Source organism: Coenobita brevimanus, chromosome 57 (assembly GCF_032717465.1).
Source record: "Coenobita brevimanus isolate Jiangsu-jjx chromosome 57, ASM3271746v2, whole genome shotgun sequence".
In the NCBI taxonomy this organism is placed as follows: domain Eukaryota; kingdom Metazoa; phylum Arthropoda; class Malacostraca; order Decapoda; family Coenobitidae; genus Coenobita; species Coenobita brevimanus.
In genome coordinates this window covers 32,317,969-32,325,468 of record NC_137010.1, presented here as the reverse complement: position 1 = coordinate 32,325,468, position 7,500 = coordinate 32,317,969, and the positions used below count along the sequence as shown (strand labels likewise).

The 7,500-nt window shown below is 48.4% G+C and overlaps 1 protein-coding gene across 1 annotated transcript in view; it reads right to left on the bottom strand.

Annotated features, from left to right (window-relative positions):
* The window catches only part of LOC145402134 (cGMP-inhibited 3',5'-cyclic phosphodiesterase 3A-like), a 162,101-nt gene that overhangs the window by 109,275 nt on the left and 45,326 nt on the right, over positions 1–7,500 (bottom strand). The window lies entirely within an intron of this gene.

Sequence of the window (7,500 nt, the reverse complement as noted above, 5' to 3'; positions counted from 1 at the left end):
GTAGTTGTGGTAGCGATTCTGGTTTTTGTGATAGTGATGTTGGTAGTTGTGGTAGTGATGGTGGTAGTTGTAGTAGTGATGGTTTTTGTGGTAGTGATAGTGGTAGTTGTGGTAGTGATGTTGGTAGTTCTGGTAGTAACGGTGGTAGTTATGGAAGTGGTGGTGATAGTTTTGGTTGCGATGATGGTAATTGTGGATTTGGTACTGATGGTGGTAATTTTTGTGGTAATGATGATGGTATTTGTGTGTTAGTGGTAGTGATGGTGGTAGGTGTGGGAGTGATGATCTTAATGGTGTGGATTGTGGTAGTGATGGTGGTAATTGTGTGATTGTGGTAGTGATGGTGGTAATTGTGTGATTGTGGTAGCGATGGTGGTTATTGTGTGGATTATGGTAGTGATGGTGGTAATTGTGATTGTGGTAGTGATGGTGGTAATTGTGTGATTGTGGTAGTGATGGTGGTAGTTGTGTGCATTATGGTAGTGAATGTGGTAGGTATTAATGGTAGTAGCAGTGTTGATAATGGTTGTAGTCAATTTTGGTAGGAATGGTGGTAGTAATGATGGTGGTTGCAAGGACAGAGGTGGGAGGCGAAGGGTGAGAAATTAAGGTAGTGATGGTAATGGCTAATGGTGGAAGGGGATGGTAGTTGTGGTAGTGATGGTGTTTATGGTGGTAGTTGTGCAGATAGTGGTAGGAATGGTGGAAATGGTGGTAGGTGATGGTGGTAACGATGGTGTTGTTTTCAGGCAGGTGTAGTTATGGTGGAAATGGTGGTAGGTGATAGTGGTAATGATGGTAGTTGTATAGGCAGTTGTAGTAATGGTGGTAATTGTGGTAGGTGATGGTGGTAGTTGTGGTAGGTGATGGTGGTAATGATGGTAGTTGTATAGGCAGTTGTAGTAAGGGAAGATGTGGTAGGTGATAGTGGTAGTGATGGTAGTTGTGTAGGTACTGGTAGTTGTGGTAGGTAGTGATGTTTATTATAGGTATGTAGATAAGGTGTGGACTGATGGGGAATGAAGTGCAATATGAGGATGATGGTGGTAGGTGAGAGTCGGGGATGGTGGTAGTTGTGGTAGGTGATGGTGGTAGTTGTAGCGTGTGATGATAATGGTGGTAGTTGTGGCAGGTGTTGATGGTAATAGGGGCGATAGTTGTGATAGGCGATGGTGGTAGTTATGGTAGATGAGGGTGGTAGTTGTGGCATGTGTTGATGGTAGCAGGGGCGATAGTTGTGGTAGGTGAGGGTGGTTGTTGTGATAGGTGATGGTGGTAGGTGTGGAAGATGGTGGTGGTAGTTGTGGTAGATGGTGGTGGTAGTTGTGGTAGATGGTGGTGGTAGGTGTGGTAGATGACCCGTGCACCATCAAAACAAGTGAGGCGAGGGTTTTCTTACACTCAAAACAAGGGTGAAGGTATTGTTGGTGCCTTAATGAGGAGGGAAGGAGAGAGGGAAGGAAGGAGGGACGGAGGAAAGTAGGGAATTAGGGAGGGAAGGAAGGAATGAGGGATGGAAGAACGGAGGGAGAGAGAGGGAAGGAAGGAGGGATGGAAGAATGTAGGGAATTAGGGAGGGAAGGAAGGAAGGAGAGAGGGAAGGAAGGAGGGATGGAGGAAAGTAGGGAATTAAGGAAGGAAGGACGGATGGAAGAAAACAGGGAAATAGGGAAGGAAGGAAGGAAGGAGAGGGAAGGAAGAAGGGATGGAGGAAAGTAGGGAATTAGGGAAGGAAGGAGGGATGGAGGAAAGTAGGGAAAATATTGAGGGAAGGAAGGAAGAGCGGAGGGAAAGAGGGAAGGAAGAAAGGATTGAGGAAAGTAGGGAATTAGGGAGGGAAGGAAGGAAGGATGGAAGAACGGAGGGAGAGAGAGGGAAGGAAAGAGGGATGGATGAAAGTAGGAAATTAGAGAGAAGGAATGAAGGAAAGGAGGGAATTGGGGAGGGAAGGAAGGAAGGAGGGATGGAAGAACGGAAAGATGGAGGAAGGTATGGAAGGAAAGAGGGGGAGAGAGAAGGAAGGAAGGAAGGAGGGATGGAAGAAAGTATGGAAGGAAGAAGGGAGAGAGGGAAGGATAGGGGGATGGAGGAAAGTAGGGAAATAGGTAGAAGAGGAGGAAAGAGGGATAGAGGAACGGAAATAAGGGGAGAGAGAGAGAGAGAGAGGAGCGAATGAAGGGAGTAAGACAGTAGTGTGAAAGGGGGAAGGTGAAAGAGGATGGAAGTGGAGAAAAGTAGGAAGGAAGGAGGGAAGTTGTGTGAGATTGGTGGGGACAGGGAGAGAAGTAGGCACATAAATAGGGATGAAGGAGGAAAGGAGAGAGGCACAGAGGAGAAGGAAGCTTGGCAGGAAAGAGGAAGAGACGGAAGGAGGGAAGCAGAGAGAGGGAGGAAAGAAGGAAGATAACTAGGAGGAAGGAGAGAACAAAAGATAGAGGAAGGTGGGTAGGGAAGAAAGGAGGGGTGCAGGGAAGAAGAATAGGTAAACACGAAGGGAGGGAAGGACGGAGGAAGGGAGGAGGGAAAGAGAGGTGGAAGGAAGGAAGGAAGGAAGGGGGATAGGAAGACAGGGACGGAAGAAGGAAGAAGGGAAAGAGAGAAAGCAGCAGAATGAGAAGGGAAGGAAAGATGAATATTGTTAGATGGAGGGAGGGAGGGAGGGAGGGAAAGAGACAGAAGGAGAGAGGAAAACAGGGAGTGAAAAAAGGGTAGGAAAAGAGGGACGGAAATAAATTACACACACACACACACACACACACACACACACACACACACACACACACACACACACACACACACACACACACACATAGTTGCAATTCATACTGTAGAGATATTCTGAGAGAGAGAGAGAGAGAGAGAGAGAGAGTTATTGTTAGTGTTTAAGCTACGGAAGATATTTATTGAGAGAGAGAGAGAGAGAGAGAGAGAGAGCGAGAGAGAGAGAGCCTTATAAGCAAAGACACAGAGAACTGGCTCTATGTACGGCTTCCCTCTCACTCGCTTTCTCTCACCAACCTTCCCCTACCTTTATCTCTCACACCAGCTCCCCTAGCTCTCTCTCTCTCTCTCTCTCTCTCTCTCTCTCTCTCTCTCTCTCCACACACACACACACACACACACACACACACACACACACACACACACACAATACAGTTTCACACCAGTCTTATCATTCATTCAAAGCCTCTCTCTCTCTCTCTCTCTCTCTCTCTCTCTCTCTCTGATGCAAGTTGTGTTACTGTGGAATTGTAGAAACTTCCGTGGGATGGAGAGAGAGAGAGAGAGAGAGAGAGAGAGAGAGAGAGAGAGAGAGAGAGAGAGAGAGAGAAGGAAAATAAATGGGAATGGAAGGGGGAAATGAAGGAAGAGGGAGGAGAGGAGAGAAGGAGGGCGGCAAATAATGACAGTAATAATAATAATAATAATAATAATAATAATAATAATAACAATAATAATAATAAAGAAGGAAGTGCAGGGGGAGAAAAGAGGAAGATGGAAGGAAGGAAGAGGAGGGGAGGAGGGAGTGAATAGGAAGAGGTAGAGGAAAGGAGGAGGGAGTGAATAGGAAGAGGTAGAGGAAAGGAGGAGGGAGTGAATAAGAAGAGGTAGATGGAGGGAGGAAAGAAGGAAGATGAAGGAAGGGAGAAGGATGAGGGAAGGAACAGAAAGGTGAAGGGAGGGAAAAGCACAAGGGAAGGAAGAGGAAGAAGGAGGAAAGAGAGAGAAAGGGGAAGGAGGAAAAGAGATTGAAGAGGAAGATGGGGAGGAGAGAACGAAGAGGGAGAGATGGAGAAGAATAAGAGGAAGGGAAGATGAGAGAAAAAGATGAAGAGGTTGGGAAGACGGAAGGAAGAGGAAGGGGGGAGGAAAGGAAGAGAAAGAGAAAGATGTAAAGGGGGGAGGGAAAATGAGGAGGAAAGGTAAAGGAAGAGGGAGGGAAGAGGAACACTGAGGGGAGAGGAAGAGGGAGGGAAGAAGAAGAAGGATGGAAGAGGGAGGGGAGTGGAAGAGAAGAGGGAGAGTGAGAGAGAAAGGAGAGGAGGAAAAGGGAAGGAAGAGGAAGAGAAAGAGAGGAAAGAGGGAGGAAATAGTAAGAGGGAAAGGGATATGGAAGGAAAAGGACGAGGAAAACAATGAGAGGGAGGAAAGAGGAGGAGGAAGAGGGAAAGAAGAGGAAGATGGAGAGGGAAGAAAGAGAGGGAAGGAAGAGGGACTCGAAGGAGGAAGGAAGAGGAAGAGGGATGAAGATGAAGAGGAAAAGGGAGATGAAAGGAAGAGAAGAAGGGAGAGGGAAGAAAGAGGAAGGGAAGAGGGATACGAAGAGGAAGGAAAGAGAGGAAGGGAAGAGGAAAAGGGAGAGGGAGGGAAGTGGAAAAGGGAGAGGGAGGGAAGAGGGGGAGAGAAGAGGAGGAGGGAGAGGGAGCAAAGAGGAAGAGGAAAAAGAAGGCAAGAGGAAGAAGGGGATAGGAGAAGAGAGACAAGAGGAAGAGAATGGAAGAGAGAGAGGGAGGGAAGAGGAAGAGAAGAGAAGAAGAGAGAGGAAAATGGGAGCAAAGATGAAGAGGAAAAGGGAGGCAAGAGGAGGAGGAATATGGAGGGAAGAGAAAGGGAGAGGGAAGAGGAAGAGAGAGGGGAGAGGAAGAGAGAGAGGGAGGGGTGCATCTTTCCCACAGATCAAACCAGGTATTGACAACTTTCTCTCTCTCTCTCTCTCCCACCACAGCCACTTGCTTTCTTTCCACTGATTTTCCTAGTTTCTTCTTTTTTTACTCTACATCGTCTCTTTCTCGTCTAACCATTCTTCCTCCACCTTTCCTTTCATCTCTCTCTCTCTCTCTCTCTCTCTCTCTCTCTCTCTCTCTCTCTCTCTCATCATTTTCTTCACTTTCACTGAGCCTTATATCCCTGTTGCTATTTCTTCCTCTTTCCTCTCACATCTTTCCTTCAATCTCTGTGTTTGCTGTCCTCCTTTATTCATTTCTGCCCTCCTCTCTCTGGTTTAAAATTTCTACCTCCTCTTCCTCCTCTCCCCTCTCTTTCCCTCACTCTCTCTTTCCTCCTCCCCTACCTCTCTCTTTCTCTCCTAACTAAACCATTCAACCCTCCCTCCCTCCCCCTTTCCTTCCTCCCTCCCTCCCTCCCTAAGGACCCTCAGATGACGTAAGCGGATGACGTCAGAGTGGGGGTGCCAGATGTCGTCAGATTATCTCCCAATTCACGATTCTCCCCAGTTTATTCTCGTTTCTCCCATGCCCCCTATCGTTTAGCATGGGGGGAGATTGGGGCTGTGTGGAGGCAGATATGGAAGGTGAGATGGGAGAATGGGAATGGGGAGAGGGGGGGGAGATTTAGGGGAGGGAAAAAATGGAAGGATGGAGGGATACGGCAGGATTTAACTTGAATCCCTTGCCTTATTTCTCTCTCTCTCTCTCTCTCTCTCTCTCTCTCTCTCTCTCTCTCTCTCTCTCTCTCTCTCTCTCTCATTACCATCCCCAGCAATCACCACTACCACCATCACTATCTCAACAATAACAGCAACAATAATAATTTGCTGTCACCACAACTACGCCACGCCCACTACCACAACAGCCACAACCATCCCACTACCACAACAACTACAACCATCCCACTACCACAACAGCTACAACCATCCCCACTACCACAACAACCACAACCAACCCCACTACCACAACAACCACAACCAACCCCACTACCACAACAACCACAACCAACCCCACTACCACACGGCAACCACAACCAACCCCACTACCACACAGCAACCACAACCAACCCCACTATCACACAACAACCACAACCAACTCCACTACCACACAACAACCACAACCAACCCCACTTTCACAACTTCAACCACCCCCACTGCCACAGCAACCACAACCATCCCCACTACCACAACAACCACAACCACTCCCATTACCACAACAACAACAACCACTCCTACTACCTCAACAACCACAACCATCCCCACTACCACAGCCATCCCACTACCATAACAACCACAACCATCCCACTACCACAGCAACCACAACCATCCCACTACCACAACAACCACAACCATCCCACTACCACAACAACCACAACCATCCCACTACCACAACAACCACAACCATCCCACTACCACAACAACCACAACCATCCCACTACCACAACAACCACAACCATCCCACTACCACAACAACCACAACCATCCCACTACCACAACAACCACAACCATCCCACTACCACAACAACCACAACCATCCCACTACCACAACAACCACAACCATCTCTCTACCACAACAACCACAACCATCCCACTGCCACAACAACTACAACCATCCTCACTACCACAACAACCACAACCATCCCTCTACCACAACAACCACAATCATCCCGCTACCACAACAACCACAATCATCCCGCTACCACAACAACCACAACCATCCCTCTACCACAACAACCACAACCATCCCACTACCACAACAACCACAACCATCCCACTACCACAACAACCACAACCATCCCACTAACACAACAACCACAACCATCCCACACTATCACAGCAACCACAACCTCCCACACTACCACAGCAACCACAACCTCTCACACTACCACAGCAACTACAACCTCCCACACTACCACAGCAACCACAACACTCCACTACCACAACAACCACAACCATTCCCTCTACCACGAAAACCACCCCCACCCTCACCACCATAACCACAACCACCACCATAACCACAACCACCTCCTCTACCACAACAACTGCATCCATCCCACTACCACAACCCCCTTACAACCACAGCAACCACAACTACAACCACAACCCTCGTACTACCACAACAACCACAACCATCCCCACTACCACAATCACAACCTCTCTCTTTGCCACATCAGCCACATTTTGTTTCCTACCACAACTACAACAATAACAACAACGCCTACCACAACTGTCACTACCAAAACTGCCACCGCTCTCACAACCATAAACATTACCACTACCATCACCACAGCCATCCCTACTACCGCTGCCAGTTCTACCACTACTGCCGCCACCACCATCACGACCACCACTACCCCCTCCACGACTAGCAGCACCCCCTCCACGACTAGCAGCACCCCCTCCATGACTACCACCACCCCCTCCACGACTACCACCACCCCCTCCATGACTACCACCACCCCCTCCACGACTACCAGTTCTGCCATTAGCAATACCACAACCACCACACTGCTGAAACACGCTACCACAAGCATCACATATACCACCACGTCCACAGTCACAACCACAACCACCTCCACCACCACCACTACCACAACAACAACAAAAACAAACACCACCACCACCACCACCACCACCACACTCAGTACCACAACAAACACCACCTCTATCACCACACTCAGTACCACAACAAATACCACCACCACAGCCAGCACCACAACCATAACCACCACCACCACCACCATAACAACCACCACCACCATAACAACCACCAC